The sequence below is a fragment of the Perna viridis genome, chromosome 9 (genome assembly GCF_037379345.1).
Source record: "Perna viridis isolate PV_CMFRI_1.1 ecotype Kerala chromosome 9, ASM3737934v1, whole genome shotgun sequence".
Classification (NCBI taxonomy): Eukaryota; Metazoa; Mollusca; class Bivalvia; order Mytilida; family Mytilidae; genus Perna; species Perna viridis.
This window is the reverse complement of record NC_142453.1, coordinates 6,298,120-6,324,854: the sequence shown is the minus strand read 5'-3', so window position 1 is coordinate 6,324,854 and position 26,735 is coordinate 6,298,120. Positions and strand designations below refer to the sequence as shown.

The following is a 26,735-nucleotide window of genomic DNA, read 5'->3' as shown; positions in this document are numbered from 1 at the left end:
TCTAACCAATCTTCCATCTCCCATCTAATTCTAATTCCTGCTTACCCCAACTTAGTAACTCAAGATTATAAGTTAAACCATGAACAAACATACAAGATAATAGCTTTGATAGACAGGATCAAGTGCACCTTCATTTTACGTGTCATTATTGTTTCTGTTAAATTAATATTTACATTGACTTTGTAGACAAAGGGCATTAAACCAAATCAACTCTGTTTGCTTTATTGAGATCCCTTTAAAAATGGTACTGATCGTAACTTTTAATAATAAAATAATAAATGTTTGTAAAACAACTCAGGTAACTTGATTTGTTATCAGTTTATTATGATTTATCTCATTTAATACATGTCTGTGTTCAGAAAGAAATCAGTTAATTGGCTAAATACCACTTGTTTTTGATTAGAGGACGGTTACCTAGCCGGTGCACCTGATCCATGCTTCCAGTTTTAATGTTGAGTCTAAGTTGCTCATTTACGTTTGTTAGATTGTATGTATTATTTTGGATATTTTGTGTTCTTTCTTGTGTTTGTTTTCCATGTCTAGTCTTTGTCTCTGGATTACAAATCTATGATTGCCGCTTAAATCGTGGTTCAGACAGGGCAGACAGAGGGTAATTAAATAATTAATCACCATCTCAGTATAGTACATGGCCACTATTCGTTCAAATCTTTTATGTTCATTATCAGTTTGATAATAGACGTGTTTTGTTTTATAACATTTGTTCATGAGGTTGTTTTCTTTCCGTTATATATAAAACAAGTACTATCTTTAAAACAAATAATAGCCGAAGCAGTAAAATTTTTTCTTTTTACTTATAATTTTCAACATTTCATTCAGAAAATAATAGATGGCACGCACTTTCAATTTTCGATAGTTTTTTTTTCTAATGCTCCAACGTTATCAGTATTTGGCCGATCGGGAAACAGAATTGCGATCAGGTGACTTGCGTTTCCATTGAATAGCGTCTTTAAGGTCAAAGGGTAAAAAGCGAAACTGTACCGACTGCGTCGGAAAAAATATATAATATCGAATGATCATAATTGTAAGTGGTGAAATACAGAAAAATGTAATGGTAATGTACTGTTATTGCTATCTATTTGTGCAGTATGCTAGCTTACCAGTACAAATAATAAAAACATTGGAACCACTCGATCGGTTTTATACCATTAATAATAAATATATGGGTAACTGAATCAGTAAACCAGCATATGTAAAGCGACGTCGCTGTGTCTCATTTGAACAAGGAGTCTTCTTTTGAAAACAAATTCAGTGAAAATATGGATTTTATATTGTTATTGTTGAAATGCGCGGTTATTACGTTTAATTCAACAGTAATTATTGTATGAAACAAATTTGTAGTCATAATAAATTGCTTATAATTGTACACAAGACGATTAAAGTAATCAAGTGATATTTCAATGTTTTTGTTAAAAAAAAAACGTTTTTGTATTAAAAGTAATCGTTTTAGAGGTCGTTTCACCATCAGGATGTTAAAATAAAGATAATTTTTACTGCCTTATTTAGATTTAGATTTTTTCTCACATTAAAATTATCTTTCAATATCAACAGTTGCTGTTCTTTTTATTAAGACATTCAATGGGCTCTGATTATAGCGCTTTTGCGGCTACATTTATGGTGCTTATATGAAACATTTTAACTATATTATCTAGCAAAACTTTTAAGTATTGTGCCCTTTCGTCTTTCTGCTTTAAACTCATCTTTATAAACTAAGATTAAATGAGACATTTCACAAAATGTTTGAAGCGTCATATACATGTAACTAAATTCTAATCAGTTGTTGTTATTTATTGCACGAACATGAACTCAATGATGAAAATTGAAACCTTTCTTAATCGAATCCTGAATATGCGAACATCTGTCTAAACCAGACAGTCCCTTTACATCAATTTAAATAAGTTGTAAACCTTGCTTAACTGGGAACACGCCCCGTGCAGGTCCGGGTGTTAAAAGAATAGGCCTGCAGCAGCGCTAAGCTAGCGTAAAAGGCGATTAAATAGTGTTCAAAACCCTAACCGGGGGCTAAGGCGCTTTGCCCACAGAGCAACTGGGATGTGTGCCCCAGGTGGTGGAATGGGGTACCCCTGGCGTGTTACATGCTGGGGTTGTCAGGCTATACCCTGACCGCAAACCATAGTGGTGCACCGTGTTGGGAAAGATGCCACGTTCCTCGCACGTTAAAGAACCCTACTGTGGTATTCTCCCGGAGTAGGAACCATAGGACTCCGCCACAGGAGGCCAAATTGCCCGACCCTATCCACCTCTCCTTATTTCCAGTGGCAATCAAAACTTGTCGACCCTTGTCCTTGTGTCCCATCCCTTTTTCATTTCATCATCATTTCATTTTCATGTTATCATCAATTCCATGTTCATCGTCTGAATATAGCTGAAATATTGCTGCTTGGACGTTAAACCCCAACAAACAAACAAACAAACAAACTGGGAACACAGGTCTAATCCGAACCAAATTAAAATATCAAAAAAGGTTCGGTTTAGTGGGATTGTATCTTTTTTGTACTTCTATCTCATTCCATTACATCTTCTTTAATTTTTTAGGAAACTGTCTTCGGACAAACGCCTTAATTATGTTTGGATTGATTACATGTGTGTTTTATAATGTATTATAATGGGAAAGTCTGCAGGCGGCGGATGGATATGTTTAGTACAATGCACTTGGTATGAGAGGCTACAAAAGTGAAAAGGTTGAAAAGGTAATCAAGCGAACCACGATTCCAACGGAATTCAAAAGAATGTAATCCAGGGACAAATACCAGACATGGAAAACAGACTAACACAAAAATGAACATAAAGTAACTTAAATGAAACATACAAAGTAACAAAAAATGAGCAATTCAGATTCCACTAAAAACTGGGAGCATGGACCAGGTGTACCTATAGGGTAAGCGTCTTTTGCTTTTCTAAAAACACCCACCGAGTAGCTCATAAAAAGTCAAGTCCGGGGAAGAAAGAAGTTCAATAAAGGGAGTAGAAAAGAGTTGAATGAAGGGAATTTAAGTTCATTCAGGTTATAAACAGGGATCAATTATTTATATAACTCTGCATTAATATTATCGAAGCGAGGAAATAATCGAGGTAACAATGTTTATATTCATAAATTATTATTTTATTTATCCTGTAGGAAATGTGATAATAATATTTACTTTTATCGTTAACGTCGATGATACAAGTCAGAATGGTCTAGCATTATCTAGCATATTAGTTGATTGTACAGTGGTGGTTATTATTTCATGATAAGTCAAGACTGTAGGATATAAATCCATTTCATTTATGAAGCAAATGCACCATATTATCGTTACATACTTGTTGCTACTTTGAACTGGTAAGTTAAGACAAAGAATTAGTTCATTTTGAAAGAACGGTTTTAATTAGTGATTTTGCTCTAAGTAAATAAATGATATTAATATGCACCTAGTTAGCATGCTAAAACAACTATGTATTAAGTAAGTTGAGATGAAAAATGTCAATTTGTAACGGGACATTTTCGATGTCTAGCTATCATTATTTGGCTGGACTTGTTCCTGCTTTCGTGTTCGACTACCAGTATAAGATATATTTCCGTCAATGCGGTCGAGATATGACATCCAATATTATAAAAAAATATTCGTGGCAATAGCCAATATAAAATAATTATAGGACTATAATATAAGGTTTCGGGCAATCGTTTATCGTGAAATACGTCCCAATTTTCCCGAATAGTTTGATGTGTTGGTGTTCAGCTGGCGATTAGTTTGCACCCTTATGTGTTCAGAGTATGTGAAAATACAATTATGTCTCATTATTACAGGATGATTACATGTTTACTTTGGAATATTATTCCGAGTAGAATTTTATATTGCGCAAATTTGCGAGAGCAATATATATTCTACGAGGGGTAATGTTCTCCAGTTTTCATGGATTAAGTCTTCTTTGCAAACATTTTATTTTTCACAGATAATGTCACAAATTTTAACTGTATTTGCACTAGTGCAATATTGAAATGTATCGCATGCTGACGTTGCATTTCTTTTTATGGGAATTTATATTGCTATACAATAATATAACTTTGTTCCGTGCTTTGTTTATCATAAAGTAGGCAAATTATTCAATGCAGAAAAATATCTATATTTCAATGACAATATGGCTTATGACCACCTATCGTGATTATTGTTTTGGGAAATTCAGTATAACGCCGTCGTTGTCCTGTCCTGTTGTCAATTTAACACTTATATTGTGTTATTTGTGAAAACAATTTGATGTTTAGAATCTACCTCCCTAATGATAACATTGGTAAGATATCAACACATTTTATCACATACCAATATGGGGAATGGGAAATATCTTCACTAAAAGAAGTTCGTTTGCACTTCTGTTTAATCTAATTTTCTGATAGAAGGTATTTGCACTATCCATAGGTTAACACGTAATTCATCATACGAATTCAATAAATTATGAACTGAAATCAATACAATAAGAACAATTGTGTAATGTTTCTCATGGTACTTATTTAATTACTGTTAATAAAGGAGCAACAAGCTCGTATTTGCTTTAATGTAAATGTATTGTATGCTGTAAATCGGTTTGTCCAAAGTAAAACTTCGGCAATTAGCGGTATGTCAATGTGATTTGTTTCTTACTTTATAACGCGTGAAGTTATGTTTATGACAATTTTTGAATGGCAACATTCGGTTTTTTTCTTTCCAATACGTTGATTAATATGTTTAAGTAGCGCTCCAGATAAGAATCATGCAAAGTGTGATTCATGATTTGAAAGCCTACATAGTTTTATTATTATTATATTATTTAAAGAGTAATCAAGAGAACCTAGACTCTAGCAGAAATCAAAGGAATGTAATCCAGAGACAAATACCAGACATCGAAAACAGACTAACACAACAAAGAACATAAAGTAGCTAAAATAATACATACCAAGTAATAAAAGTAATTAAGCAACTCGGACACCACTAAAAACTAGGAGCATGGACCAGGTGCACCGTTAGGGCTAGCGTCATCTGCTTTTCTAGAAACATCCACCGAGTTGCTCATAAAAAGTCAAGTCCTGGGTAGACGAAAGAGGAAAGAAAAACTATAACACGTTGCACAAATCAGTTTTCATGGTGCAGATGGATACATCGTAACGATCCACGAGTTCATTATGATGACCATAAAACTTCAGTAGTAATGACTTTAATTTTGTAGCAACATAACCCTGTTCCAGCGCTATTAAAATGTCTGTCTAGTTACGGCAAGCTCTGGCATAACGTTTGAGTTGTAAAAGGAAATCTCCATACGCAGATGTTGCCACATATGAAAGGAAAGTTTATAATTCTGAAAATATTATAGTAAACAGAAATTAACAACTTGGCTTTTCAAATAACCCTTGTTCTTAGGAGATAGATATTACATTGAATGTTTTGTAGAATTCAGTTTTAAGGAAGATAACTCTCTAAATGACATTGAAATACAATAGAAACTGTTGGATTTTCAATGTGAATTATCTCCTAAGAGCAGACAGATTGTAATGAGTAATTAAACATTTCATCATAAAGACGTATACAGCATCTTAATAACAAACATAAAAATGTGTAGCCTTTTCAGGATAAATCACGCATAACAGAATTTTTATTATGCTTACAAGGATTTCTACTTAAATGTTTAGTAATTTCCCCATAATACTGGATAACAAAAAAGTTCAAAACAGAAAAAAAAATGATAGTTGTGGAAAATCACACTCTAGGTGAAATCTTGCATAAAATGGTGTGGGTTATAACGAGTACATATAAAGTACAAGTGTATTCAAATTCGCCATTTTCAAAACAATAAATAAAGACATAGAAGACACTTTAAAATGGCTTGTTAAATCCGTGCACGTGTGCGATGTCATGAATTGCATCTGGACAGCATTTAATTGAATGCATTCTATTTTTAAACTACACATTTTTCTTAAAGAAATTTGGGAAGCCTACCATGACTTTCATTATAAATTCAAATGACATTGACAGGTATGAAACTGTATGTTAGTTATTTAATGATGTAATGTATGTGATGCAAAGACGTGCTACCTTATTTGGAATAATCTCGTTATTGAGATCTCTTAAATGTTAGATTTTATATACAAAATATTATATGCAAATAGTAGGTGTTTGTGGTTTGTAAAATACATACTTACCATACAATTTATATTTACATGCTTTGATCATTTTCAATCTTTTGAACCATTTTCCTTTTTTATCTTGTCAGTACATTTTACAGTTATGTAGAACTAATATGACAAAATCAGGAATAAGTGCTTTCTACAACAAATTCAACGTCGTTAGCACTATTCAATCCTTTACAAAGCATCTGGTAGTTGCTGAGAAACTGTTTAAATTGCCCCTCCTTCTAACACATAGCAAAAGTGCCTTGAAGTATTCAACGTAAATGGTAACCAAAGAATTTCGGTTTAAAAAATAACTATATAAATATAGATTCCCTTTCAATCTCGGGGGATTTCAAGATTTCTCCACTCGAGTAGATAAATTTTAGATTTCAACCCACACGTTCTGCAAAAATTAAACTATCGAGAGTGGAGAAATCTTGTAATCCCGGAGAGCATTGGAGGAGAATTTGTTTTTCCCATGAAATCTGTAAAAAAATCGAAAATGTTAAACGACAGGAAAATTCTCACATAAATTTAATCAGCGCCCAGTAATTACAAAGTTACTTGCATTTTCAATCACCGGCTAAAAATGAAAGAAGGATCTTTAGCCACTTTTCCGTAGGTAACATCAAATTTAACACAGAATCTTTTATTACCTATACATTTGGTTCCAATTGGTACGTAATTCGTCTTAATCTAGGTTTTACAGCGCGAAACCTCCCTCTTACATTGTGGCGTGTATCTACCGGTGGTGATTAAATAACTGGTTGGTGCCATAATTAATAAATCAGTGGTTATATCAGCATTAAGAATAAATTACAAAAAGCAATCATTACTCATGTTTAAAAGAAACTTAATCTTTTCCAACAAAGGACTGATATTTGAAAAAAAAGATTTTGGTAAGAGACCTTCTGAGACGCAATTCCTCCCATCCTTAATTCAGGAGTCTGTTACGCAAAATTCATAATCACAAGTCAAAAATAGCAAGTTAATATCATGTATATGACCATTTATGACGCGCATTCTCAATTGACAAACATTTCAATTATAGTGAATTTCTTTCTACTTCCAATAACCACTTTCACATCGAGTTCTGTAGATGACAAATGGCGCACTGAAGATTGGACACATTGTTAATATTACACGGATGATGATCGTAATTAAAACTCTATATGGACCGTTATAAACTCCTGTTTACGACAAGTGAAATACGGGACGTCGATACAAACCTCATTAGGCCAGACGATGATGGTTTATTAGCTGATCTTGTGATCTAATTGTGTGGGTTTAACGAAATTGGATCAATTCAATAAAACGCTGAATAAGTTAAAAATCTGAATTTTCTTTACATTTTGTTTTTATCTTTATAAATTCATCTATTTTTGTATAATCCATTCATCAATGCAAATTATTTATTTTTTATAAAGGTATCAAATAACATAAATAGATATTATATGTATATCTTTTAACTCCGGAATATATGGTATTTATAAATTAAGTTTTAAGCATATATATGGTCAGGTCTCTTTAAATCGTCGTAATAATGTCGGCGTTATTAGTAATTAATCGGCTTTCCATTTTTTTTTATCAAAGTTCGAAATAAACTTGTTTTAAATTACAAAAAACAATGCCAACCATACATATGGACATTTTTGATATGTTGTACATGTACACGTGATTCAAAGAATAATCTCTCGAGTATAAGCATCATACATGTATATATACGAAGATCTACAATAAAAAACTTAATTGTATATAAGAAGTACTGAAAACTACAATTATCAAAACTGGCAGCCAAAATCAATCGCGAGAGGTTTTACCAAACCGACACCAGCGACAATGAGAGGGTCTACCTTTTCGACACCAGCGACAATGACTAATGATGATTTAATTCTGTGATTATATTTTTCAACTGACGCTAAAGTGTTGGACTGCAAATAAAATATATCTTTAAAAAATAATACTTATACTGTACTTTTGACTAACGTTTCATTGGTCCACATTATAGCATTTATAGGTTATTTCTACCGGTGCACCTGATCCATACTCCCAGTCTTTTTTAGTGTAATCTGAGTTTCCCATTTACTTTTGTTTCTTTTTACGTATAATTGTGGTCATTCTATTGTGAGTGTCTGTTTTTTTGTCCTGCTTTGCCCCTGGATTACATTTGTTCTTTTGACTTCCACTAGAATCTTGGTTTCAATGATTACTCTCTCAATCATAATTATAAATGATTATATGAAAAGCCATGTGTGTAAATTTGTGGATATTTAACAAATTTATTGACTTCCACAATCTTTTTAAATAAGTATACAGTTTAATTAGATATCGTCTTGGTACCATTACAATGTTTGTGTCCCATTTGTTTTCATTATTTAAAAACTCGTTTGATCAACTTTATTCCGGATCGATGTCAAAGAAAGCCGGATTAAATTAATAGAGCCCTTAAAATATTTTCATTAAAAACGCAACATCAACCGTTAGCTGAAATAATGGGTTTGATGATATCCTATTAAGTTTTTATTTCATTTCATGTTAAAAAAAATCTTTTTAGTTGTTTTTTTACATATTTCTTTGCTCTAAAATGTAACTAAATTGTTTTGTCGAAATTGGTTGACAATGGAAATTCTGCATGATGAAACTAGATTTGTTCAATGTGTCATAGTTTTCCTTTCCTCTTTCATCTACCCCGGACTCATCATGTTATGAACAATTTGGCGGGTGTTTCTAGAAAAAGCAGAGCACGCTTACCCTACCGTTGCCCTGGTTCATGTTCCCAGTTGTTAGTGGAGTCCGAGTTGCTCATTTTCTTCTTTTACTTTGTATGTATTATTTTAGTTATTTTATGTTCTTTGTTGTGTTTGTCTGTTTTCCACACATACACACTATGAAAAATTGCGCGAATTAACTCGACCTGATTGAATAGATTGGTTATGGTTGTAACTGTACATTCAATTGTGAAAATACAGGATTAGTTTGCATTCGTTCAAATTTGCGTTTTGTGTTTTAGTAAGCGATTGATGTGAACTGAACTTTTCTTGAATGAAGGTCGGCTTAAGGTCAATTTTTATTTATGTACAATCAAAATTCAACTTTGATAATAATTTACAGAGAGGGAAATCAAATTCTGCTGACAAAGTATTTTTATTTAGGTCTAGTAAAGTCCTTGAATTATCCATATTGTCATGTTCATACAATGACAATTAGATAAAACACATTTTTATGCTTTTTATGGTTCATTAATTAAGATTATCACTTTTCATATTCTCGTTAGTTTCCATGTCCAAATATAAAAGTTTCAACATTGCAATGTGCATTCCCATGACAAATGATTTATTAAAGGTGTAAACCATGGCTTAGCTTTTAAATTATTGCTTACAAAATCATTATACTAATGGTACATTGATCGCAGAATTTTTTTCACAAACTCAACTCGAATGATTTAAACTGAAAATCCGCATTTGTACATTTTCTGCTTTCTGCCAGCAAAGAGGCAAATCACTCACACATGTAAACACTACTCATACACTTTTGTAGTAAATCACAAATACGATCTTCAAACGCTCAGCTTTATTTTGTTTTATTTTGATCAATTATGCATTTACAAACCATTTTCTACATGCTTTAAAGGCACATTTTGGTTCTTAATAACTGTCATTTGATTATCACCTGTACTGAGCAATCATGTTTTATGATTGTAGTCTTGGGAGACTTATATGAATCCATCATATATTTGAAACTTCTGAAAAAAATCACACGGAATTTTGCCAGGTAAAGTTACGTAAAAATCTAAAAACCTAAATTTATGGTGGTGTTATTTGAATAGAATCACATACATTAACTAACGAATGTGTAGTTTACTTGAGTTGACAAAACTAATCTAGTCACTTCCCTGTTCTTCTTTTCTCGTAAACATGTTTGTACTTTAACTAGAGGACCATTAATAACCATAGGGAAGTTATTGGTCAGACTTTACTGCCTACTTAGCACGGCAACGACGAGTATAGTGTCGATAAAGACGCAGACAAATCCAGCTTACCAAGATATAAAGAAGTTGTAAACGCTTGTATGGATTTGGTGATATTTCTTTTGCATTTTTATCGAAATTTCCGAAGTTATGATTTCCTTTAAAGGAACTTGTGATTCAAAAGAATTGTAAATTCTATTTTTGTTCAGCAATGGCTATGAATTAAGATGTACCATAAGTATAGGACTGATATTGTCGACAACTTTCGGGTTTCTGAATTGATGTTGCACTTCGTTACAATGATTTTCCTTACTTTGACCTTTTATTGTTATTATTGCCTAGAGTTTGCCTGTCAGTACGGAAATTGTGTTTTGCCGCTTTATTTACATTTTACTTAAAACATAACAAGTTCTAGTGCTCATTTTGTCAATTTTCAATCACATTGTCTGCTACCGGACAGTTATGATCAATAGGCATTTTGTGACATAAAGACAAATAACATACTTCCTACGTTTCCTATTTTCGCCCTGTCTTTCACTTCTCCTAGACAAAAACTTGACAATAATTGACAAGGTTTACTTTGGTCATGAACCACAAATAAATTGTATTACCATGTTTACTTCGAAGCATGAATTACCAATCACGGTCAAATCGGAATACCAGATTCTCATGTTGTCAAAAATGGGTTAGCAGATTCTCCAATTCAGATGTTCTAGTGACGGCCTTGTCAATACGAACAAATCTTTAAGGAGGGTTTAAAAACCAATATCTAACGTGAACGTTCATTTCCTCTGCTATTCATATGTATTAGCAAAGTAACAGACATATCATGTTTATCACAGCGTGTATAGAAAACGACAAATCTGATGTCAAAACATCGACTGAAACTAGGTTACAACAACTAAATATGCTATTTTTTGCTTTTGGCAAATTCTAAGTGTATGATGTAACATCAACTTTGTAAAATTGCTGTCTTTTTAGGAATTACAACAATAGCCTTCAATCAAAAAAGTGACTTGTAGTAATATAATGAATTGTTTTAAATATCAAGATTCAAGCTTTCTGTTTTTTTTTATATCTTGTATGCCATAATCATAATCATTAATTACGACAAGTATAACACTTTTTTGCACATTCACAGTGATCATTTATTTTGATATGTTACGATCAATAGCCAAGAAAACTGTATGTAGATGATGAAATGACATCGTTGAATGTTGACAAAATGATGCCGAAACGATTTGTACGATTTTATTGTTCGTAGTCTTTCGGAATCAAAAATAATTCAAATAATATAAGCGTCATTATCATTGCTAGTAGTAGTAGTAGTAGTAATTGTATTTCAAATTTGTTTACTGGCAATGATATATGTGTTAAAACAAAATAAGATAATTACCCGCCGTTGAAAAACAAAAATAATAAGTTAACTCTCTTTTTTTCATTAGCCGTTCAATAAAAACTTTTTAATATGTATGTTACCAGTCCTGAATGTGTGACTCGTATTTTAGCATAAGGATTTTTACATATGATAGCTACCTTCCTCATAGGCAAATTACGCACAATCACAAAGGAATGTGTCACTATACGCTGTCTGTAGCTAATTTTATTACAATGCAGGACAGGTTATACATCAACGATTAATCCGATTACATTTTGTTTGAATTATAACAAGCGACACACACAATACAGCTCATCAATACTAATGTTTTTAACACTTTAATCGATCAGTGCCTCTGCGGAACATTAAATTGGACACAATGAATTATGTTAGGATTGCTATAAATTTCCTATGTTGACCATTACAACTTTGAGATCACATATTAAAACAGTTATCTACTTATCAGTTGCATATTGATTCTAATTATTTTTAACAGAGCATATGCGTATTTTAAACGTAATATACTGCTTTTTTTACTTTGGAAAATTATACATGAAAAAAAGATGTCTTTGTTGAAGAGGTGTAATACGAACTCAGAATCACTTAAATACAGTGTTAAAGATGCAAAAATAGCAATAAAGGAACTCTTCTCAATGACCAAGTACAAAATAAAAAAAACGATCGTTTAAGACAGTAATTTGATACAAAAATGTTTTTTCTGATATAAAAAACGACATCTATTTACCATCATACCATTCCATTTAGTGGAAATTATCATTCCGAATTCTTAACTTTTAAAGGTTCAATTTCTTTACTCAATTCTCAACAACCTCCGTTCAGAGTTTGACAATTTAAAAACAAATGTAGTTTGAGTGATAATGGTAGGTATGACGAAGTGCAATGCGATGGAATATGTTTAAATAAGCCATAGTCGGAGAGGCCAACGCACAATATATAAATCATAAAAAAATATATTAAATATAGCCATGCCCGACTGCTTTAATAAAAACAATTTATGACATTTTTGTTACTAGTAAAAACATTGTCATCAAAGGAATTCGTTTTAAAAATTCCAGAAATTAACACTGACAGGGAATTGAGTTATTTTGAAATATATCTCAAAGATTAATCAAGGAAACAAAGGTTATAGCGGTAATCAAAAGAATGTAATCCAGGGATAAAGACCAGACATGGAAAACAGACATACACAACAAAGAACATAAAGTAACTAAAATCATACATACAAAGTAACAAAAGCAAATGAGCAACTCGGACTCCACGTAAAACTGGGTGCATGGACCAGTTGCACCGGTAGGGTAAGCGTCCTCTGCTTTTCTAGAAACACCCGCCTAGTCAATTCATTAACACCGCCAGTTTTTACACGCTTTATTATGTAGTAGTCTTTGTAGACAAATCACACAAAATCTGAAAAATGTGATACACCCCGAATAAGACTACATATTTTTATTTTTGAATTTAAGTTGTTTTATGGGTCTGTATATATGAAATTTGAAGTTATTCATTCCAATCTGTCTGTTCTAAGAAGATAATCTACATTAAACATCCTTTTGTTATTTGAGTGTCATTTACACACTTATCCCCCTTAATTTTGAAATCTACAGTGCATTTTGTTTTTATAATTTGTGCTAAGTGGTAAAGTTAGGTGTTCCTGTTGGGGATCAGTTCCTCCTTCATCTAAGACAAGCATATTTCTGTTTGACTTTTTACCAAACAAATCCGGAATGTCCCAATTGCGTCTTGAAATTTCAACTGAAATCACCTTTTCAAATTTGTTTTTGTGAATTTGCTCGTCTTCAGTACTATCAAAGACGCAAAATATAATATGTCAGGCAACTCGTCCACAACATGCCATTTTAACAACAAATAACGTGAATTTGGATCGTTAGTTTTCCCCATTTAATGGTAATAAAACAGTGTCGTGAGATTTAACGAAGCACGTTATTGATTTTCCAGTGTTCATTTTGCAAGATATTTTAGATTTTATTATATTAGTCTGGTGACCGATGACATTTATTTGTCCGATACTTTTTTTATAAGGTTATATTCGAAGGTCTATCCAGATGGTTTGGTTGCTAAGAACAATTTTGATGACATTTTTATATCAATAAAACATTATGTGTTCACTGTTAACTTTTGCATTTGCTAAATCGTTTTATTTACGGATTTTTTCAAGCTTGTAGCCGTCGGCAAACAGGACAATCTGCAAATTCTTTTCCAAAGCAAAAAATATTGTAAAGTAAAAATAAACAATTTATATTAACTATAGACAAAAATAGGTTATTGGCAAATGTTAAAAAAGCTTTGAAAGAAGCAAAATTTTACCAAGAATTTCTAATAAAAAAAAGGATAATACGGTGAATAAATAAATAACACATTCATGCATGACAATGGTTTAACAAATTTTCGTTTAAAACAAAATTGAGTTAAATTTGATATTCGTAGTTCCGTTTCTGCATTGTACAGTTATCAGTAGTTGTATATAATATTGTAAATACATTTAGATTTTCCGGTCAAATAAGTGTGCTATCGGATTTTAATTAACCGAAAAGTTGTAGAACATTACCACTACATTTAGAGTATCGTTATATCATGTCTTAATTCAACGTTAGTTAGACCTTGAAGAGGTGACGTCAAAAACCTGTTAAAAATGAACTTACCATCTCTAACTAATATCAGAAACTACAAGTTAAGTAGCACTTCAGCTAAGAATCATGAAAAATGTGATTCATGGGTAAAAAGCCTACATATTTTTAGTTTTGATATTTTGTTTGAATTGCCATAGTAAACATAAATTAACATTCAGTTTGTCATATAACCCGTGTTCTTAGGAGATAAAAATTATATAGAATGCATTGTATATTTCAAAATTAAGGCAGGTAACTCTGTAAATGACACCCAAACACAATATAATCTATTGGATTTTCAATGTCGATTATCTCCTAAGAGCAGGCAGATGTGAATGAATAATCCCACATTTCATAGTATAGACCCATAAAACAACGTAATTACGAAAATAAAAATATGTACCCTTTTTTTTTTGGGGGGGGGGGTATCACATTTTTCAGATTTTGCATTATTTTTACAAAGACAGTTACTTAAAGACTGGTGACCCTGATCTCAAACAACAATATTTATCTAATCTGTCCATTTTAATAACCAAAGGTTTTGACGTAGTTATCATTCATCTAACCTAGCTCTTTTTTTTCTAACACCTCATCTTGACTAACGCCAAATGTCCGTTGTTTCTGATAAAAGAATAATAAAGGTCACATTTTACATATGGGCTTGTAGTAAAGGGCACATAATACAATAAGCAATTAATCTCACTGGAACACTGGTTCACGATGAATAACCGGAAACAATAGAGATTAACGGGACATCGATAGAATAGTCATCATACTTTCAGTAATGAATCAAAGATTATCTTGATGCAGCATTGATTATGTCTGTCCTGCGAGTAGAATATAAGGCACACAATATCCTTGATGCGGCTAAAATGATTACGTCTGCTCATATGAGGATTAAGGATTTGCTGAGCTGATATTTTTTTATGCTCTATGGATTGTTTTAAACGCCTCATCTTGAATGATCAGTGTTTGATATGCTCAGTATCTATTCCTATAAAATGGAATTTCTCTTTGCTTCACGGTTTTGCTATTGAATTGGTAACCTACTTAACAATTCGACACAATTGGGGTGCAATAAATCAGATTGAAATAAATGGTAATAATTTTGATTAATGTTGAATTACAGGAAGTTCATTTTGAAATTGTCTATTTAATGAATAAACCACTTTCCTTAAAAGGAGGACAGCATGGCATGGGAAGCTATGTGTGCAAAATCTAGACGCTGTATATTTATGGTATTTAGCACATTGTCTTAGTACATTTTAGTTAATTTGATGTTGACAATCTTAATCTGGTATATTGGGGATACAAGTTCGGGTGGAGGGTGTTTATATACTGTATTATATTAAGTCTACTGCTCTTTTTATTCTATATTTTCTAAGTAAAATTTTTTAATTAACTGAACAGCATTTCAATCGATTTGTATTAGTATGGTTTAAATATTTGCATTCAAATACATGTACTACAAATGGTTGAATGTTTTAAGTATTATATATACGTGCATAAAAGTTGACTGCCCAAACTCAAACCCTGTAAAGAATCTTGTTCTTCTCCGGTCAAATTAAGCGGAAGTACCTTTATAATCATATTTTATAGCAGCCGCTTCTTGTGTGCGGATTAAAACACAATTCTTTAGTAATAATAAATATTTTCCTCAATTTAATAACGCAATATCATCTCTTTGGTTCCTGGTTGATGTGAAAACATATAGTTCAACTAAAGTCACTATTACCGACTACGTCCATTGCCGAATTTTTAACTTGCTAATCAAGTGCAGTTCTAATCATATTACCTATTGAAGTTATAGAGAGAGTGGCTAGATACAATTACAAAAGAAAACAATATTAGTGAATGTAATGTTTCTTTTTACATTTTATTGAGTTAGCTTTTTATTATTTGCTTCTTCTTTGTCGACGTAGATCCACTACTATTGGCATAAAATGTAAATAGAAAATATATGAATAAATTAATAAAGAACTTTTTTCTGTTATTGGTTATTGTGAATTGTGCATTTTTTTTCTATTTTGCACAACAGCGATTAAATCAAGGTGCACAATATTATTACGAACCTAAACAATCGATTTTCCCAAGGCTAAAATAGGTAAATATCATAACTTTTGGGAAAAGAATTTTGAGAACAGTTATATTTAAATAAAGTTAAGTCTTGTGTCTTTTCACTCTTCCAACAAAGTAAAGAAATGCACGAAAAAAGCAATAAAATACACAGACTGCCTTATTACACAATTAAATATACAAGGTATGCAAAAAAAGAAACCTTCAAATCGGGAAGGCATAGTGCAAATCCTTGTTGACCATTATGGCCGTGAAGTACTATCAACACGGGAAAAGCGACAAACTGACAAAGTCTTGTTATGCATTTATTATCCTAATATCATTTAATTTCACCCAACCGTCTTTAAACTGAAACAGAATGCGTCTTTTTTTAAATTGATTTGCATAAGATGACAGCACAGTGATATTGAAACAAAACCATTTCTTTAACAGAATATTAAGTCTAGCTCCACTCTTTCAATTGTCAAATCAAATTTATTAGTATATAAAAGTGAATTGATTTGGTTTTCAGACAAATTCAATCACAAATAAGTTAATTTATTTTTCAACCGAAGCACAATTTCTATCTGTTATCAATGTTAACTTTTTACGTTACAATTTAAACTATATTAAAAAGACTGAATATATGTATAGAGAATATATGCATATCATTGTACTTTAAGAACAGCTTTTAAAGGTAAAAATTCCATTCTGAACTATAAAACATCCCAATTTACCTTTGTTCTCATTCTTAATCCACCATATCCTATTCCCCCTATATAACTACTAATGCGTTTTGACTTTATATCATTACAAAAACAACTTAATTTTAAATTGTTAAATTCTTCAACATTAAAGAAATTTAATTATTAATCTCACTTTGAAACTTGTTTTCAAAATCCCAGACAAAATTACAAATCCCAGACAAAATTACAAATCCCAAACAATGATCACATAAATGACAGGTTTATTTTTATTGGTGTCTTTGCTCATTTTGTTTTTTTTTTTTTTTGGTTTTTGTTTTTGTTTTTGTTTTATTTTTTGTGTTCTGTTTTTAGATGTTGTTTATTTGCTTTTTTTGGAAAAAGGACATTCCGTTTTATTGACGATAATATAACATTTGGAGTGTCGCATTTTCTGCCAGCATTACATGTACAATATTGTAAATCGGTATTGGGCACTTATTTTTAGAATAAGCTCGCCCACGTCGAAACTACTTTTTGCCTTGGAAACTAGAAACAATATGGCGGCCTCCGTGTCGATGTGACTGAGAGAATCAGTCATATACATTTTGTACGTTTTCTGCATGTAATATTTCTCCTCATTGGAAATAAAAAGTTTGAACAATGAAATAGTGAGTTGTTTTTATGTGATGTATAAAGAAATAGTGTCTGAGTATTTTTGTGTTATTTTGTAACCCTATCCTAGTCTATCCCTCTTGTTCCCCATACCACTACAGACTTCTCAGTCTTTCAGTTCATCTCAGATCTCTCAGACCAAGTCAAATCAGGTTAAGTTTGTTAACTCAATGTTAACTCAATATTTTATGGTGCGATGTTTAACATGCCCAATCTTTATGTTTACATGCATCCACCGCCAAATTCCATGCATGAATGACTCGTTTCGTGACGTAATGATACGTTGGACATTGGACTTGTTGACATGTGTAGCCAGGTGTAAAACAGTTACCTTTGTCATTTATACTATTGTGATATGTGATTGTGACTATATAAAGTTCAAAATAAATGAAGGAAATAGTTTTTTTTTTTAAATACTTATAATTATAAAAAATATTATGGTTAAAAATACAGAAAGCATTTTCTCCCGACTGTATTATTTTAAAATGAGTCGCACTTATTTTCATACCCATATTGTCGCTAAGACACTACTCCGCCCTGTGTCATTAGTGGCGCAATAGGGACACTTTTTGTCAACCACGAAAAAAAAATGCGATTTTACATAGAATAGAATAAAACCAATATTGTTATTATTTGCAGGATTAACACGATACAAGACCACTGTCCTTAGCCCCATGCCCATATTTCCGATATGTTAGGATATTGAATATGCATTGTACATATATATATATATATATACACATTTTGTGAAAAGCAAATGAGATGAGAAGCAAGATAATAAAGCCACTCTTCCTAGTGTAATATTAAAAAATTGTCATTGCAGTGACTATTTCATTTTATGTTAAATTAATTCAGTTTAATATATTTTATTCGGTACGTTACGTTGTGCATGTCGGTCGTCTTTGCTTTTTTCCTTTTTTTTCTTTTCTTATGGGTTCGGCCATGTTTGGATTTTGATGTTTAATCTCATTGCTTATTCTTTTTCATTTTGATATTTTTGTCGATAAATTGAAAATTGAATTAATGCATAAAACGTTTACTTTAGAAACTAGATTAACAAACGATGTAAACAAATGACTTGAAAAACACTTAAATGTTTACATGCGAGTAATAACGTCAAAGCATCCACGTTTAAAAAGACGATTCTTCCAAAAACATGGGAATAAAGCTGAATTTGGTTTAATAATCAAGTTATGTTTATACGCGTTTTCCATTAGAATCTACTTTCGCCGGGTAATTTCGACTAGTATTCATCATGTCTTAATAACCAAAGGAAATTGACCAAATCCTGTAGGTACATATTACACTCCGGAGAAATCAGTAGACGGAAATAATATGTCAACACGTTGTTGTCAAGAAATTAGCGTAAGCATTTTGACAATGGTTAGGGGAATCTTTGACGTTGGTTTCCACTACAAGAACAAATTTAAAATTTCTAGATTTTTTTATATTAAATGCATGTACTTTCATTGTTTTAGTTTTATCTCTGTTGACGAATTTACAATGAGAGTGAAAAATATTTATTATTGTTAATTATTAAAACTTAAAGCACTCTTTTCAACCGTTTGGGGATATGTAAAATTGGACCAATAACTCAGAAACAAAGGACTGTTATGTCTAAGAGTAAATAGTCCGATTTTCCACATCAATAATTGTTTTGAAAAACTGTGTTTAATCACTTTAATTTTAATAACAATAAAAAATCTAATCTTAAAACTTCATTGTTTATATCATCCGGAAGACCTTCTTTACAAATGACATTTCAACGTTTGGCATCTAATTGACAACGTGGCATGGTTGTCAATCCGAGCATTCGAAGTAAGGCATGATTTATACTTTTTTTAAATTGTTGAAGTGAATTTGAACCAAACTCAATACCATACTACGTTTGTAACTGGTGCTATCTTTGGTGTTCATGGAATTTATACATGTGTAAGGTTTCACTGTTGAGGACCTAGAAGGCTAAAAGGCAGTTGTCTTGCAAAAAACACGCACACACTTTTTATATAGAAATCGAAATCTAATATACTTTTTTCTCACTTTTGATTCTGTTGAATGTATATATAGACCTAGAGTTCTGAATTTTTTGCTCAAACCTTGAAGCTGCATTAGCTGTTATTTTCATATTTTTTTTTTGTTTCTGTTGAAATGTTTCTGCTAAATTGTACTTTACCACTTTAATTATTATTGATAGCTATAAATAAAATACATTAAATACATGAAAAAAGTGTCTATACATCTATTGTCTTGACCCAGATAAATGTGCATGCATTTAACTTCTGGTGACCTTATTTCTCATATGTGCTGTAAGGCTTGATTCTTTAGTGCAAAACAAAAGTGGTTAATGAACGGGAAGGAAGACCGGCGGACTCAAGGCGTAAAAGAAAAATGTTCGAATATAACGCAAAGATCCTTTTGTAATTTACGCATTGTGATATAATGTGGCACAAATATAGTCAGTAATTGTCATTACATATATTTATTTGAAAACTGATCAAGAAATAGAAGAAATGAAATGCAAACAAGACACGTGTTCACCTGTGTATCCGTTATTATTATTTTCTTAACTAAGGTAAAAGTATTTTTTACTCAGGTGAATGTCCTGTCAACAATCCTTGGAAGTAATAGCAAAAACAAAGATCAGATCACTCAATCATCTTTGACTAAAAAAACTTTGTTTTCAAAATGCTTTGTAGGAATAATCGGCATTTATTGCTTCATTTTCATTACTACAAACTTTCGTCGTTGAATCAGCAAAATTTAGAACTGAACAATTTGGCAGCTAATGCTGCTTTAAATAGAAGCAACATAATACAGTTCAACAACCTTTGAAATTATATTGTTTTATTTTCAATATTTTTGTTATTAAGTAAACAATATCAGTTGATATCTGATCTTCTAATAAGCTTTACTTTTAATTTTACAGATCGATAGATTCTACAACGGATATATTTCGATTATAGCATATTTGCTAACCAGTCATTTAAACGTTAAAACCAAGCCCATTGAACTTCTGATAATAACTAAGTCAAGTACAAGTAATTATTATTTTTGTTTTGCTTTTAAGGTCAAATGCCGAGAAATCAAAAAATCAAAATTGCAATTGAGTGAATGAAAATCATGCTTATGAGCCTTAGTTCTACCTTTGTGTTTACTCTCTCGGGTTTTGCAAGTTTTTCTGGAAGGGAAGCACATTTTTTTTATTTAAGTGTAAGTAGATTTCTCTTGGCAGCGTGTATTTTATGGGTTAGTTTTGATATAAATACTATTTCGTTGCAAATGGCTACCTTAAAAATTTTACATAATGTTTCTAAACAAGTGAAAGCCTTTAATATAGTGGAAAAAACATAAGTTAAGTGAAAGTTTTTGTAAGAACCAGGCAAAACAGGAAAATTCAGAAACATGTATGTCCAAACCACACCACTCTAACAATAATCAAGGATGCTTTCTCTAATATTAAAAAAAAACGTTATTTGATCCCTACATCAATGGCTTAGAGTTATCTGCCTTTAATTTTTTTTATTCTCAGTGCATTTCAATGAAATTACAACTCAATTAATCGAAGTGATATTGAAAATATTTTTCCATGATTCTGATGATGCAAATACTTTTAAAAACTGGTGGGGTTTTCCATACCATGTTGTTCCATCCTCCGCCTGATTCTTACAGAGACTGACACTTAATTATCAAAAGATGAGGATGAGGGACACCATATAGTCCACGAGAATAAAGAAGGTAATAATTATGTTGAGACGAATACACACATACATACACACGCGAGCGTGCGAACAAAAAAAACAAAAAGAAAAATAAAATCAAAAACGAAAGCTTTGTTTGTTGGGTTCCTTCGATTCCTTCAAATTTTTTATCAGATTATGAATGTAAACTCGTCAAATTAGTTTGCAAACCATTATTACCAGGGAAATACTTTCGGAAACAAAGTGTTTTTACCGTGAAATTAAGCAACCCTTCATGTCCTCAAACTCCTGGAATATTCTGAATGTTGAACCATATTTAGAAACTCTAAGCAGATATTAATTTCCGATGTATAATTGTCACCACATTTAATCCCAAGTATCGTTGCATCTGTTACTAAACAGAACAAGATCAACGGGAGAAAAACAGCTTGACAACGAGAAACCCATTAAAGTTTTGAAGGTAGTAATTTATCAACATAAAACTCGGAAGCAGAATGAGTTTTTTTACAATAAATAGGCATTATTGTACTCTTACGGCAAGGAAATGTTTTGTCTGTTTTTATTTTCGCTGTTCTTGATTCTGATCTGACCTTTCATTAAACGCCATTAATATCGATGCTTTGGCATTGTTGTCAGTGTTGTAGTGTATATAATAGTTCAGTTGAGGCAACATATATGTCAAACGATAATAGGATTCCGTTTTTTTTTTTTTTTTTTTTTTTTTTTTTTTGGTTTTATTTTGTTTTTCTTCGAAACAGAATATCACGTGTAAAAGGCAAACAAGTGCAGACGCTGTAATTAATGATTGGGCCATAATTTTTCAATTCAATTGATACAAATAATTTCAAAATTGTAAATCGCCAATACACACAAACACATACAATTACAAAATACATACGTCAATGTTTATATAACATCTTTTGATAGTGTAAAAACTTACATTTATAAACTGATCAATCTCCATTTTAGGCACAATATTTTCAGTACGTTCCACTTGTTACCGAATTGTCAACCCAAACACTTGATGACAACTGTGTCGCTTGTGCGTACGAAGACCATTTTACGCTTTTGGGCATCTTCCGTTACACCCGTTTCTTTTCTTAATAGTTCATATTTAAAAGTGCATCAGTTATGTGGTTCTTTTTTGTTTTCTTTGCGTATTGGCTCCGTCATTGGTTTTTAGGTTTCCGATTGTCCTTTTGCTTTGATGCTTCGGTATTTTTGTTGATATTTAACACATGCGTGATCACAGAACTAAAATAACTTAACTAACTTAAATGTATAATATATTTGTAATTATTATAACCGTGTCTTGTGACCTTTGTGATTCTTGTGTTTAACTGTTATATTCATGTTATATAAAATCACATCGCCAATTTTAAGCATGCTACTCGATAACAGTAAGATAATAAACTGGAAGAGTAATCAAGGGAACCAATAGTATAGAGGTAATCAAAGAGTAATCAAGGGAACCAATAGTATAGCGGTAATCAAAGAGTAATCAAGGGAACCAATAGTATAGCGGTAATCAAAGAGTAATCAAGGGAACCAATAGTATAGCGGTAATCAAAAGAATGTATTCCGGGGACAAAGACCAGACATGGAAAATAGACATACACAACAAAGAACATATAGTAAATAAAATCATACATACAAAGTAATAAAAGCACATGAGCAATTCGGACTCTACTAAAAACTGGGATCATGGACCATGTGCACCGGTAGGGTATTAAGTGAATAATCAAATATATATTCGAGTACCAAAGAACGCCAAGATGTAACGAGTGTGTGGTACTTGATAAGCGCACAAGTTAAATCTTCAAGCATTCTTGGCATGAGTGATTATATTTTTGTTATTCACGATAACCAATATTATGTAGATTTTATCCACAATTTATTACCATGTTCGACATATTTTTTCATCGGCGTACTGATATTTTCGTTGGGACATTTTTAAGGAAGTGGAATGAGAGTGAAATTTATTTCAAAGTGTGATTATCGATTGATTTACAAAGGGAACATTCGATAAATCACTGCTCTCTGTATAATAAATGATTATTTTTTACTTCTCATAGACTCTTTGAAATACGTGTACAGCACACTGTATATCAACATTAATGCAAATTCAAAAACATTTTAATATAAAAATAATCAAAGCTTATTCAGCAATTCCAGCTTGTCTGTTTTCCTTGATTCTGATGGTACAAATAAGTCAAATAACACTATCGAAATGATGTTTTTTTATACCATATTTCACCCATGGCCTGCCCGATTCCTACAGAGACTGACACTCAAGTACATATAACAAAAATATCTTTCAGAAATATCTGAAATATGAATGCATAGTTTTGATGAAAATTGCAGATTGCATTTTATTTTACGGAAAAAATGAAACGTATGAAGTAAGATATTTATAAATGAACAACAGATAAAGTGTCAACAGGATCGGACACATTCACTAGATTAGATTCAATGTTTTGGCATATGAGTTTAAAAAGGTGTATTGCAATACATAACCTTTAAATTTCTTCTTAGTTCGTACCTTTTCGTGAACAATAAGCATACCTTTCGATATATAATTTAATTTTTGCAGCAAGCGAATATGATTTCTTTTCGTGATAAATATAAAAAAAAAGATTTATCTCGATAGGTTCCTGTGAAAAAAATAGCTCAACAGACTCAAAATAGGTTGGCGTGATGTAAAGATAAATGAAAAAAAACAACAGATATTTAAATGACTAGTTCATATACTAATCAGGAACCGGGCGTTTCTTGAATGAAACATGAACTACTACCCTTCCGGAACATCTGGGTTAAAACCAAAAATTATATTGGGTTCGTGCTGCTCTTCTCTGTAATTACTAGCAGTCTTTACCAAAATCTAGACAGTAGGTGATTCATGCATGTCAAAACCCAACGAATTCAGTTCTATGTTTTGTATATAATCAGATACACAACATACAACCTGTCTTGCTGTAGAATGTACATAAAGAACTACAGTTCAGATTTTTGTTTGAAACATTAAAAGAACGAATACAGCACAGATCAACAACCTTCGAAATCAAATTGTTTTATCATCAAAATGTTTTAAATTAGATAAACAATATAGGGTGATATCTGATCTTCTAATAAGCGTTACTTTAAATTCGTATTTTACAGATTAATTTATTCTACAACGAATACAATTTGACTATAGCATATTTGCTAACCAGTCATTTAAACGTTAAAACCCAAGCCCATTGAACTTCTGATAATAACTATGTCAAGTACAAGTTATAACTGTTTTTGCTTTTGTATCGCTTTTATGGTCATGTTTAACGCCCGAAAAATCAAAAGTTCAGACGTGATATTGAGTGAATGAAAATCATGCTTATGAGCCTTAGGCTTACCTCTGTGTTTAACACATTATTTGTTTGGTTGGTTTTTCGTCTACATAAATCACCTGTACCAATGGACAACATCTCTTCTTTACTACTTTGTTGTTCAAAATATAAATTCTTAATTCAAGAGTTGATACATGTATATCATCTCTCATACTAAATTGACTCCAACAATATTTTGTATATCATATCGCTTCAAGCAGCAGGTGCAACATGATATTTACTCGACCAAAATGTAATACAATTATTCTTCATGCTGTTGTAATGCAAAGAGCATAGACACAGACACTGCCCAAGAAACTTGAAATCAGTCATGGAATTCGTGTTTAAATCGTTTAAAATTATGTAAAAATATGAAAATCATGGGTATTGTCTATAGAATAATGAACATTTCTTGTAAGAAATATCTTAAACTATTTCAGGAATTTTCTATGAATGTTAGATTCATGCAACTATTTGGTCTTAAACTAATGCAAGAAATCACGTTAATAAGTATTATACCGAAACAGAATAGTAAAAAGAAATAGTAATACAAGTATTTTGGTAGGATTTTATGCATGCCAAATGGTATCATTTAAGCAACAATTTTCAGGACAATCAAACTTCTCCACCAAAGTTTATTTTAAATTTACCATAACAACGATAAAAAAGCACTTAAAAATGAGCAACGCATTAACAGATTATGATATCACTTAGTAATGCAAATAAACTAAATCATTTCAACCACCGTTATGTAAAATAAATAATCAAAGTTCAATCGTATTCACTTCCAAATCGATAATCGTCCCAGTGTAATAATGCTATTTTAATATATATGAAACATTTGTTTATTTATCAATAAAATAATTAGATAATTCTTATTGCACCAATATATATCATACATGGTTTGATGTATAGGGTAGTTGTACCTGCACAAGTTTAATGTGTTTGTTTTAATAAAATTGTTCAGTTGTTTTTTTTTTTTTTTATAATTTTTCCTGTTTTGTTAAAAATGTGTCAATATTTCCACGCCAAAGTCCACCGTAAAACGCGTAAATATTACTTTTAAAAGTTAAAATAGCCACACAAACATAAACAATAATCTGATGAAAATAGTTAAATGAAATAACTTACCTTAACTTTGGAAAAATTCAATGTGAAGAACTTCCAACAAAACTATTCAGGTTCTAACACTTGTCAATATTGTTCACCAGCACTAGAACTAAAATAAGAATATTAATCATCGACTTGTCGATTAAGTTTCATATCTAAATAATCCAATACCATTCTAACATTACAGTTGCTTTTGTAGTAAACGTTTCCGATGTTGCATTCTGATTGGTTGTCATTAACAACCACTCAAAGATTCCTCGATGTTCAAGTTTATATCTGAAGGTCTTACTCCTGATATGACATTAAAATGCTACCATTTGTTTAATACTTTTTATGATATTTTAGGTAAATATATCAAAATATTTCTAAACCATTGAATGGTCTAAGAATTATATATCTGTGTTCATTTGAACAACATGTGTTTTAATTCCCTTAAGCTGAAAGTATTTCTTCAAGTATTGATATTAAGAACAAGCATGGTCTGGTCTCATTATTCAAGAATAATGTCCATTTTTATATCGCCAAGTTTCATACGAATGGTACTTATTTCTGCTCTATTGTCCTTCTTAAAATATAATTACAAAAAAAAAATCAATTATTAATTACTTCTCCGTCTAAGAATTCGGGCAAAATAAAGCAGAGATTTTATTGCATAAACCAATTAATTATACCTGATAGCCACCAGAAATAATCATCAACGTATTTGTAAAATTTGCCTTTTTAAAATATTGATAGGTCAAATTTAGTTGACATGCACTACGGAATAAATTGTTGGGAAATTTTCCGCACTCTTTCCCTATATAAGCAGTCAAAACATATTTAGGTCACAGATGCTTCCGGAAAACCTAAAATAGCTTTTTTGCTTGTTTTCTAGATGCACCCATTGCCTGATTCTTACACAGAATCATAATGTCACAGCATGTCAAAAGAGCTAGGTTATATGATTCACTACGGTATAACCATATTTACAGTTACACTATCATGATACGAGGGCCTTGAAATTACTCT

General features: G+C 31.5%; 1 protein-coding gene across 1 annotated transcript in view; it reads right to left on the bottom strand.

Moving 5' to 3' along the window:
* Positions 1-25,866, bottom strand: part of LOC148606473 (sex peptide receptor-like) — a 32,878-nt gene extending 7,012 nt beyond the window's left edge. Inside the window, exon 1 of the mRNA XM_088546388.1 lies at positions 25,749-25,866. The gene's annotated coding sequence lies outside the window, so the exon portion shown is untranslated. The remainder of the gene's footprint in view (positions 1-25,748) is intronic.
* Between the last annotated feature and the right edge of the window lie 869 nt (positions 25,867-26,735).